This window comes from Elaeis guineensis, chromosome 15, assembly GCF_000442705.2.
Source record: "Elaeis guineensis isolate ETL-2024a chromosome 15, EG11, whole genome shotgun sequence".
NCBI classification, from domain to species: Eukaryota; Viridiplantae; Streptophyta; class Magnoliopsida; order Arecales; family Arecaceae; genus Elaeis; species Elaeis guineensis.
In genome coordinates, this window is record NC_026007.2 from 31274905 (window position 1) to 31287463 (window position 12559).

The window sequence follows — 12559 nt, forward strand, 5'->3', positions numbered from 1 at the left end:
CTATATATTTTAAAATTAAATCTAAAATCAAATTTTAGATTATAAGATCCATCTATACATCTCATGTATCAAGAAAAAATCTGATTTGAAAATTTTTCAAAAATATGTATATCAAAATTCAGCACATAAAAATCTGTGGCTCTGGTACCACTATTGGAATTGGGGTTTGGTGCATGCATATATGTTTCAAAACTTTATTTTTTAAATATCACAGTAGAGAATAAATTAAAATACTTTTAATTTACATTATGCATGCATGAAAATATAAAATCATATGGATCTATTTCATATGCTGAAATTGACATATACTGAAATTCAGATTGTGATTGAATCACATACCTGTTTTGTAATCTTATTCTTCAAATCTGGATTTAAAAGAGAAGAAGTTCTCTCTTCACTGCACAAGTGTCTGGCCTCTATGAATATCCACTCAGGATCAGCCTAGAACAATCTCTTTAATCTGAATTTTTTTCTCCAAAAATTCAGCTTGCTGAATCTGAACAAAGTCTGGATCGCGATCAACACTTGATCTCTTTTCTTGATCTTCTTCTCCTCTTCTTTTTTAGAGTTTTTCTTTGCTATGTGCTGCTACCAGATGCTAAAAACCAGCAAGAAAGAGGCACCCAATAGCCTTGAGTGTGGAACACCTTGGGATGCGCATCCCAAGAGAAAGAGTGTGTAGAATGCCCAAGAAAGAAGAGAAAAGGGGAGGAAGAGAGGGTAAGCTATGGGCGTGGAGGCTGCTGGTTTGGATGCTCTAGGGATCTTAAGAGAGATCCCTTTAAATAGACATAAAGATTGAATTCTATTCAATTACATAATACAAGTCCTACTTACATTGGATTTTCTATTAACTTAAGTTATCCAATTTACTTTAGGAGACCTTTAGGTGCCAACAAGTGAGGCTCTTGCACCCATAATTAGATACCCTAAAATACACCCAAGAGATGCCCCATACAAGAACTAAAGGCTCTCTAATCAATGGACACACCCAACTTGATCAAATCAAGGTGGCATCCAAGAATAACTATCAAGAAAATTAATTAGGGACTTGCACCCTAAATTTATATGATCCATAACCTTAGATACCCAATAATTGGAGTCTTATGAATCTTATTCATATAAGTTATTAGCAGGTAATTAAGTTAGAATTATCTTATTAAATAAGTAATCTCAATGAAAAGAAGAATTGGATCCAATCATGTGCTACAAGGTTATCATGAACCAATGGGTTTCTCTAAACCCAATTGATATTTCATAAGCTCAATTACTTATTCCAAGCCTATCCCTTTATTGTGTGACCTCATAGATTCAATTTTATCTGGTAGTGAGATATACAATAATTTCTATCAAAGTATCATTGAAACTCTTTTCAATGGATCGAAACAATTTCACTCTAACTCATAAAGATTGTCGATCCAGAACAATCATAATAAGCTCTCACAATCTACTAATGATACCTAGCAGTATGTAGTGGCAACCCAATAGAACTGAAATGAACCTCTAGGTGTAGTTGACGTATGATTCAGTCCTCTATCATGAGTCTCGACTAGATGGCAGGTCATGGATAAATCGTCCAATCTCAACATCAGTCATATGATAGATTCAATTAGCTCAAGTCCAATTGTGATTTCTATAGAAACTCTTTTCTATTAATTATACTGCTGTAGCCACAGACTCTTGGACTTAGCTTCTCAAATTTTGTAAGACTACTCTTCTCTATCAAGATTGATAGATCCTATCTTAATGCGCACTCCACTCCTACAGTGGACCAACTGTCGCCAACATCCACTACAAGGATCATTGAGACCCATGTTTATATATCAGTCAAACTCCAATAGCCTCACTATGAGTAGTAGTACCATCTCAAGTCAAAGGATCAGTCACATAACTATAGCATCGAGACAATCACTGACGATCAAATAGAAATCTAAGTAATCTCTCGTATGGTCCCACTTAGTACTAGTTATTCTCTAACAACTACTCGCACTAGTCATCCTATATCTCTACACAGTAGATCAGAGACTCATCTATCTCGAAAAAAATAATTTATGCATCAGTCTATCCAAATTTATTACCATCCTCATGACGATCCTATAACTCTAATTCTCAACACCTTGAGAATATGTATCGAAACTAATTTCATGGACGATTCAAGGACACATTGCACTTGAATAAAAAAGAACTTATCCTTTTATTGATCATATCAATATATTAAGTACAAAATTATGCTCTAGATTTATTACAATGTGTCAGCTATATTGGCTTCTAGAACATACATCTAAAAGAAGCTTGACTTGCACTCCCACCGAAGAGATGGGGGCTTCATTTATACTCCCACTGAAGAGGTGGGGGCTTGACTTGCACTTTCATCAAAGAGGTGGGAGCTTCATACGCACTTTCATCATCATGGGGGCTTCATATGCACTCTCACCGAATAGGTGGGGGCTTCATATGCACTCTCACCGAGTAGGTGGGGGCTTCATACATGCTCCTACCATCGTGGGGGCTTCAACTACACTCCCACTGAACTTTTGTTAAGTGCTCAAGGATCTGTCAACCTGTAAGAAGAAAATAAAATAATAGAAGGGGCTTAAATGCCTATTAACATAGAAGTTATGAGTTCTGTAGAGAACTTTTGAATCTTGTTTGACTCCTCATTAACTGCTTTGGGTTGCACTTGAGCTTTGCTTCAATTTGGCCTTATTTTTTCTTTACATCGACTTGATCGTAGGCTTTGGATCGTTGAGGATCTAACTTCAGCTTGACCTAGATCTGACTATGGATCAATCTCTTTTTAGACTTCGAATCAACCTCTTTTTGGACTTCGGATCAGCAAGAATCTGACTTCAAATCGACCAAGATTTGACTTCGGATTGGCCTCTTTTTGGACCCTGGATCAGCCTCTTTTTGGACTTTAGATCGGTCAAGATCTGATTTCAAATCGACAGAAAGAATTATGCCCTACAAACCAATCGCATATGAGATATGATGGAATATTTTTCTATATTTTATCTTTCAAACTCATATACTTGACATTGTTAATTAATAAAATATACTTTTTGATTCATTATATACTGCATCTTATTATTGTTTTAAGATTATAATGAACCCGTAGGTCTAGGTAATGGTTTTAGGATCATGATGAGATCACGCCAGTGAGATCTAAATTCTTAATAGTTCTGATCTAAAATATTTTCAGTCACTAGTTCATTGAGTCAGGGATCAATGATACTAATAAAACTGGCACATCCTATATGTGCTCAGTGGTGAGGGTGATTGATCTCACAACCACTTATGTGACGATACTAATACAAAGATGTTGGTGCTCATTAAAGAATGAGTTTACTGAATTGACCTATGAGAGAATATCTAATAGAGTTTTATTTACATGTCAGCTGATTATCTCTAGTGGGAGTTGTGCAAGTGATCTTTTGACTTGAGATCACCATGGTATCTTGTGTACATAAATTTAAGTTTTGGTTTACTTCCTAACTTGATTCTCTGATCCTTGTGTGGAGTGTTCTGGATGCGGTGAAGTATGCATGGAGGTTGTGAATGGTCAATAAGGGATCAGTCACTTCTAATAAGGGGAGCGAACATCCTATATCGTCTCATAGGTTGATGATTCCAGAAGTCTTTGGCCAAAGTAGGATAATAATTAGAAAGGTATTTTTAATATATCATCAACTGAATCATTACTTTCTGATAGAAATATATTTAGATAAGTAAATAGGCTTGATATAGTTCCATGCCCAAAGCTTATCTGAGATGTTGTTTGACTGAAGGATTGAATTGCACGGTAACTTATCACTGAAGGATATTTTGATAATTTTTATCAAATTTTATCTCTTCAGGATAGTCATGACATGTTGCTAGATATCAATTTTGACTTGTGGACTCATAAAAATTAAAAAAATTTAATTCAAAGATTAATTAGGAAGAGTCCTAGTAAATTGGAGCACTTAGACTGACCTAGTCTAATCGGATTAGGGTTTGGTCAAGAGTCTGAGTCCACTGCTGACTAGATTTGGAACTCAATAGTTCACACACTTTAGAATTTGATCTTGATCTAATTTAATTAGGATTTATTATAAATTTTAGGAGTTAATTTGATATGCTAGCATCTTGTATCAACCCAAGTTCTCAATTAGGTTAAGTTCAAAGCGTTTGAGCTAAACCAAATCTGTTGCCTTTAATCTGATTGGATTAGGTCTATTTAATTAGATTCATACCTAACTTAGAAGTATTTCAAGTGTGGAAGGACTCCTCCATGCCACCTAGTGTCCATGCCAAAAATAAATGCTGCCCACTCTTTTGTGCGTTAAGGAAGATGGATAGTCCTTCTCCTTTAAGACTCTTACCTATCTCTTCATTTCCATCGATTTCCTTTATTATCACATGCCAAATAAATATGAGAAATTTATGGGGTGTAGAAGAGAAGGAGTCCTTCTGTGTGAAGGCTCTTCTATGCCACTTAATTCATTAGAGAATTTATTTCTCTACATGAAGAAGTGGAGTGCCAAGAGTTGGTGCCCCTTGGAACTCCTTGCCATCCCTTCTTTCCCTATTTCAATGGGATGCCACCTATGGGATAAGGGTTGAGAAATTTTGAGATTTTGGCATGTGATAAAAGAGGAAAAAGTTAGAAAAAAATTAAGAAAAAAGATAAAATATTGAGAAGAAAAAATAAAAAGAAGAAAAGTGAGAAAAAAGGCAAGTATGGTGTGCTTGTCCTAGGGTTTGATTTTTTCATATGTTGAAGTACAAAATCAAATCCGAGGTTGTAAGATTTCTAGAGAAAATTCTCTTGACATAATCCTAGTAGAAGAATCGATGGCAAAAGTGTGTTGGTGAGATTGTTCTTCGAGAAGGAAGTCTATAGTGTTCTTGTGAAGAAAAGACTGCGGCGATGTACTGGTTGGGAAGGACCTTGATCATCTTCCGTGTGGATCATCATTGGAGGATTTATACTTTAGAATCTTATAGAGATCACCTTCTTACCATATTGCTCATTTTACCAAGTATAAGTTTCTAACTCTATGCATGCTTGATTTTTGTTTGCTCAACATCTATAAGGTGATTCTAGGATTTGAGTTCCGGTTGGATAATTTTAAATGTTAAAGCTTTCAACATGCATATTAAAATTTTTTAAAATCTATATTTCACTGCATGATCGAAACCTAATAGTGGTATTAGAGCCACCTTTGTTAGATTCGATCAAACAAATGCCTAAGTTGTAGTAAAGATTTGATTTGATTCATATTTTGCCAATTTGCTATATCGATTTGAGCATCGATCTTGAAATCAAAAATTATTTTTGATTTTATTTGAATCATGAATATAAATTTTAGTTATTAAATTTAAAATTTGCAATAATATGGAATTTAATGGTTCATGATTGTTTGATGCTTAAATCATTTTAATTAAGGGTGTATTGTATTTACTTGCCTAATTCGATTAGGGTTTTATAAGTTGACTCAACTTGTTATATGTTAAGTCAAAACTATTTGTACACCCTTTGTGATTATAGTAAACATTTTTGGCATGATAATATGAATAATATTATAACTTGAAAAGCATGTTGTATAGCATAAAATGTAATATGTATGTTATATAGTATGTAGAAGTTAGGATGTGCTGAGACCAGTCTATGACCCTCTACAAAAATTAAATTAAATTATAATATCAGGATTCACTTAAAAATTGAATGTCAAATTCATTTGATCAATTGGTGTCTAGGTAAGTGTTATGGGTGATTTTCTAATTAAATCCGTATGCTAGCCTGGTCAACTATGTTGGTGTCTAAGAAAAACTACGGAGAGCCTCCCACCTACTTACCTAGCCAATTTGATCTAATTGAGTTTCGTACTTAGATTGATTAGTGATATAGACACTACAAAGGCATTCCTTCATATTTAGTCAATAGAGTATGTCAAGATCTTAGTAAGCTTGTTGTGCTATCCATAAGACTTACTATAGAAATTGATATGATGTTGACTAAGTGTATACTGATACTTATAGCATATTTGAATAGTATTATTTTATTATGCTATCCATAAGAGCAGCATTATTTGAGTATGATCATATGGAAATGAAGGATTAATTTAACTAGAACACTATAGTTTGTTATGCTATCCACAAGACTATGAGTGTTCTAGAGGCAAAAAAAATATTGAGAATTGTATAAAGTATAAATAGTAAAGAGTTACCTACTCTTGAACTTATGAATGCTTGTTGTTCTATCCACAAGATATTTGTGAGGAATAAGGATCTTAACCCCACTTAGAAATATGATGATATTTCTTATTTTTCATACTTTAGGGCTATAAAATTCATTAAAATAGTGAGAGACATAATTAGACAAAAGTCCTAATCCAGTTGTGCCTGTCATCATGAGTTGTCCACTTACACAGTGTTCTTGTTATTATAGATTAAGTGCTTAATGGCATCCTCACTATCACTTTGTGGCATACTAGATGCAAACAAATTGATCGGATGAAATTATGTGGACTGATTGAGAAATTTAAAAATAGTTCTCACATAGAAAAAAGTCTCCTATATACTGGATACCTTGCACCCAATACGATTGGAGAAGATGCATACGAGGAAAGGCCACATATAAAATATGGAAGGATGACAGTGTGACTATCAAGTGTATCATACTTGTCTCCATGAACATGAGCTTCAAATACAGCATGAAGGCATGGATGTTCTTTTTATACTCCTTAATCTAAATGAGTTATATGGAGAACAAAGCTGAACTGTTAGATATGAGATATCTAAGTAATTATTCCATGACAGAATAAGTGAAGGCACGTCCGTGCAAATTCATATCCTTAAGATGATTGATCTGATCACTCGTCTGGGATAATTGGGTTTCACCATGGATGGTGAGCTTAGTCAGGATTTGATCTTGCAGTCACTCTCTGATTTCTTCTCTCAATTTGTCGTTAACTTCCATATAAGCAAACTAAATATTAGCCTGCCTGAACAGCTGAATATACTTAAAATAGCAGAGAGCCATTTCAAGGATGAAAAAGCTCTAGTTCTTCTTGTAGATAAGATCTCCAAGAAGAAAAATAAGAAGGATTCTAAGAAAAAGATGAACTCTATGCTAGCATCTTGAAGAAGAAGGCAAAGAAAGCCTCCACCAAGGGTACTGGCTATCATTACGACAAGGATAGGCAATGGAAGAGGAATTGTAAGAAATACCTTATAATTTTGAAGCACAAGGAAGCAAATGCTGCTAAAGGTTTATATATGATACAAACAAACTTATCATTAAGTACTTCAACTTCAGATTCTTGGATATTGGATACTGCCTGTAGCTCATACCTTTACAAATCATTGTAGAGTCTGTAGGAAATAAGAGTCTGAATGAAGGTGACTTCGTGTGTTTAGCGCTAATGGAGAATCCATCCAAGTCGAAGCCATAGGAATCAAGATGTTGAAGTTACCTTCGGATAAAATTTTGAAACTGAAGATCTATTATTATATTTCAAAAATTATTAAAAATATTATTTCTGTATCTTTGTTATTAGAACAAAGGTTTGAAATAAAAATTAAGAACAATGGTTGTTCTATTTATCTTTTTAATGAATTTTATGGAAATGCTTATATTAATAATAGTCTTTTATTCTTATCACTTAATGATAATATACTTCATGTTGATAATATGAAGAAAAAGAAGAGAAAAGATGTGAATGTCACATACCTCTAGCACTACCGATCTGATAATATAAATAAGTCAAGAATTAATAAGTTATACAAAGATAAATTCTTTAATCCTTATGATTTTGAATCATATGAAACTTGTGAATCTTATTTAATAAGTGATATATTTTTATATTTATTGTAGATAATTTTGGTAATTTATGGTGCTAACATCTTCTTAAAAATCCTAATTTCATAAATTTATTAAATTTTTATAAAAAATAAGTGATTTTGAAAAAAATATAAAATTAGATATATTTATAAAAAAATAGATGTTAATTTAATTGAGTAATTTAAGTATCAAAATGATGAAAAATTTTTAAAAAATTTAATGCATATTTTTTTCTATTTTTCAGGCAAAAAAATCAGAGCAAAAATAGAGCCAAAATATCCTAAAAACAAAGAAAATAGCTTTGGTGTACGGTGGACCGATCGGTCGGTCCATAGAGCCAGGGTGCAGTCCACAGAAAACTTCACGCAGTCCACAAGCATGGTTCATAGTGAGAGAGGAATTTTTGCATGATCCGATGGCCCAAAAGCGATCCATCAAGTGATTAGACGGTTGAGAACGCTCCTGACTGTGTTAAGGATTTAAATTGCATGATCGACATCCAAAACTTTATCAGAACCCAGATCCAATGGCTGACATTCGATCTGACTTTGATAAGGATTAAAACTATGGATTTTGATCAGATCTGAATGGTCCGAAGCTGATCCGATGGTCAGAAATATTCTTAGGGGGATTAATATGATTTTTAAGGTTTTAGGACTCCTTTCCTACCAAAAAATTATGAAAAATTTATCTATAAATAAGAGATCTGGGAATAAGCTTTGAGATAAGAAAAATTGAGTAGAAAGTATAAAAAAAAATAAAAAAAAATAAAATAGCATTAGGAATCCAAGGAAAAGAAGGAGAGAAGTCGGTTCGCTCTATGAAGTATGACGGAAGATGGAGAGGTCATCAACCATCTTTCCAATGAGGCTTGGCTGATCAACTTTAGATCCTTATTATAGTTTTATTTTTATTTTATTTTATTATTTTTTTAAATTTTTTGTACTTAAATTTTAATTTCAATTAATGCAAAATTTATTTTCCTACACTTTAAATTCCTGTCTTTTATTTTTTGCATATAGATGCTAGGATCTAATTAGTAGATCTTAGTACCAATTTATTTTTATACTTTTTAAATTTTTATTATTTATTTTTATTACAAGTAGATGCTAGGATTTAGTTAGTAGATCTTAGTATCTGATTTATTTTTATATTTTTAATTTTTATTTTTGACTTAAATTACTTTCTCTAAAATTTTATTTTCTTTTTGTAAAATCAAAGATTTCAAATCAAAATCCCACCTTCTCTGTGGATTCGACCCGACTCACTACTTTCTACATATTTTTAATTTTTATTGAAGTCAAAATTTGATTGATAATTACGGTGTCCTAACGATAGCATCGCGATCGTATCAATTTTTGGCACCGTTGTCGGGGAAGACATCAATTTTAATATTTGATTTTTTTAATTTTTTGTGACTATTGCTTACTAACTTTTTTTATCTTTTTGCAAAAAAAATTCAAAAATTTAAAAAAAAGGAAAGTTAGAAAGCTTCCAAGTTGGTGAGATCAATCCTAACCCTACCTTAACTATTTTTTTAGTATTAATTACTATTTTTTAATTAACCTAAAATTTATCTACATAAATCTAATAAAAATTGCATGACAAGAGTAGAAACTTAATTTTTAGGAGCATTCATCATTGTAGATTTATTTTTGGTGATCGCTAGAGACAAGAAGCTTTCAAGTTTTATTAGTTTCATGCATCTAATTTAGTTGCATAGAACCCCTTATTTGAAATTGGTTGTGCATATTCATCTGAAATCAATTTAAGGGCAACACCCATAATAAGATAAGGTGGGGATTGCATCACTTTTTCTTGATCCAAAAACAAGCAACCAGCATCCCACATTAACCCTAGCCTAACTAAAATCAAGTAGACATTGGCCCCTAGTATTAATCGAGTTCAGTTCTAAGTATTGTGGTCAAGTCAAGTGCTAAGTAAGTCCAGACTCACTCCTGAAATTGTGTCTAAGGCAAGAGGTTATAAAGACTCAGCCTAAGTAGATTTATGGTTATTTAATTGGTTCCATTAGCTTACCTGGCCAATTCAATTGGTGTCTAAGGCAAGCAATAGGGGGACCCCCACGATCCCACCTCTTACCTGGCTAGTTGAAGGAAGTGAGAATAAACCCAATTTGTATCTAGACTAAGCCACTCTACATCAAACTATTAGGTCTAAAAAATCCATAGTGTCTAGGTTTAATTGTTTGCTAACTTGATTGTAATTAATACTAAACCACAACTAATTCTTCCCACCTTACGTATCTAGGTCTAGGCTATTTCTTTCTTCTCTCTCCATTTCTCTTAAAAAAAAAAAAAAAATCAAAACAAAACTTGAATCATACATTAGGGTTTGCACTGGTATATGTAAGGTAGAAGATTTCTCTATTCTGAACTAGTTGAACCTAATCCTGAGATTGAATGATTGATTCATATTAAACCTGAAAATCAAATGGCTGGAGATCCTAGAGAACCACCTAGGCAGATGAAAGAATATTTTATTCCTTCCACCTATAACCCCATCAACTTGTATCCACTTACCTGATATTCCTGCAAGCCACTATGAGATCAAGTCGACCACAATCTAGATGCTTCATTTTTCTATGGGAATACTAATGAAGATCTTACAAGCATCTGGATGAGTTCTTAGAAATTTATTCTACAGTGAAAATTTAAAATTTTACTGATGATGCACTTAGATTGACCTTATTCCCTTCTCACTTAAAGACAAAGCCAAGTACTGGCTTGCACAATAGGGAGACCAATCCAAACTTGGGCTGAAATCAGTATTTCTTAATAAATTCTATCCCATAGGTCGAACCAACACCATGAGGCGAGCCATCACTGGATTTGCTCAGCTTTCAGGAGAACAAATTCATGATCATAGGAGATACTTAAGGAACTTCTTAGAAAATGCCCACATCATGGTCTATCTAAGTGGCAAATTGTTCAAACTTTTTATGAGGTTTAGGTGACCAATACAAACAAATGGTAGATGCATCTTATGGGGGTACATTCATGAGTAAAAGTGAGGATGAAGTCTACATTTATTTGAAACTTTGAATGAAAATTCAATCAATCATGCTTCATTATCCTCCTACGAAAGATCAATCTCTCACCAAAAGTGGGTAAGAATTTTTGAGATCAAGCAAACAGACTCTAGTCCTAAGGCCGATCTGAACCTAATAGCCTAAAGATTAGATAAAATCGACTTCTTGCCCAAAATTTGATCAGTTCCTAGCATTAGGTCAACAATCTCCTGCACAATACACACCACCACCTAATTATTAGAAGATTTGTTCTATCTGTGCTAGCTCAGCCCATCATGTGAGCGAATGTCCCACGACTGCATAGTTTTCACCTTTCATTCAAGAACAAGTTCAAGCTATCCAAGGTTACTCCAAATCTGTCAATGATCCATTCTTAACACATATAACCAAGATTGGAGGAACCATTCTAATTTTTCTTGGAGACCCCAAAGACTCAGGCTCAGACCCAAATTTTTTCTGTGTAGAACTTTCAGAATAGGCTCCAATACCAAAATTATACTTATAATAGTGGTCAGCCTACTCAGCCATCCTATTATAATTAGCCGTCATACCACCTCCTCAACAGACCAATCTAACCAATGATAGATTTAGTCAACTTCAACAAATGATTATGATCCAACAGTAATCTCTCGCTAGGTTAGAAGCATAAATAAATCAATTAATTGAATCTATCGTGAGGAGAGAACTAGGTCAATTGTCAAACAAACTAATACCGAATTTTGAAAATGATCCACCCATCCACCAATCACCTGGACCTAGTCATCAATCCAATGTCCCACCTAAGAATCTCCAATTTGAAAGTGACAATGCAATCTCTGAGCTTACAAGAGATAAAATTCTTAAGAACTCATACCAAGACCAGGTGAGTGAGGCTAGTACTGATGCTAGCCGAAATATAAATTTGAAAGAACATGTTAGTACTGAGACTAATCCGATAGAAGAACTTGAGCTCAAAATTGATACTAAGAAGATAGCAGATGAGTTACCTGAGATATATTCACCAAAAGTTTCATTTGCTTCAGCTTTAGAAATCGGTTCTTCTTCTTTAGAATTACCATCCCCTCCAGAATTGAAATTGCCCTTGATCATATCTGAATATACATGTTTAGAATTAAATGGTACCCTTTCAGCACCCATTACTTCAAACTCAACTCCTAACCTAAAAACTCAATTCATGAGCATTTTAGAAGAACAAATAGGAGAAATTCTTGATAAACAAAGGTCTGTGAATGAGTTTATGAATTATCTTACTACAATTAAAAATGAAGATGTAAAATACTTTTTGAAGAATGGTAATAAAATATTAAAATTATCAAAGGCTATCTTCTTGAGATTGGCAATCCAAACCATTGGAATTTGTCAATCCAATATTCGACACGGGATAGGTGAGAGAATCAGCATGATCTGGCTGAAGATGGCAAACTTCGTGCTTCCTGAGAGGTAACTCAGTTTTCAAGTTTTCGATTTTTGCTTTTGTCTTTGCTTTCTTTTGCATTTTGTTTAGGATAATCAAGTCTTACTTTATGTCTTTTGTAGGGATCTGAAAATAATCTTGACTAAGTTGAGAGGAGAATTAGTATTGAAAAGACTTATGGATCAGGTGTTATCTCTCATTTTTTTTCTCTTTACATGCATCGTTCATTTTTCCTATTTCATTGAGGACAATGTTGATTAAGTTG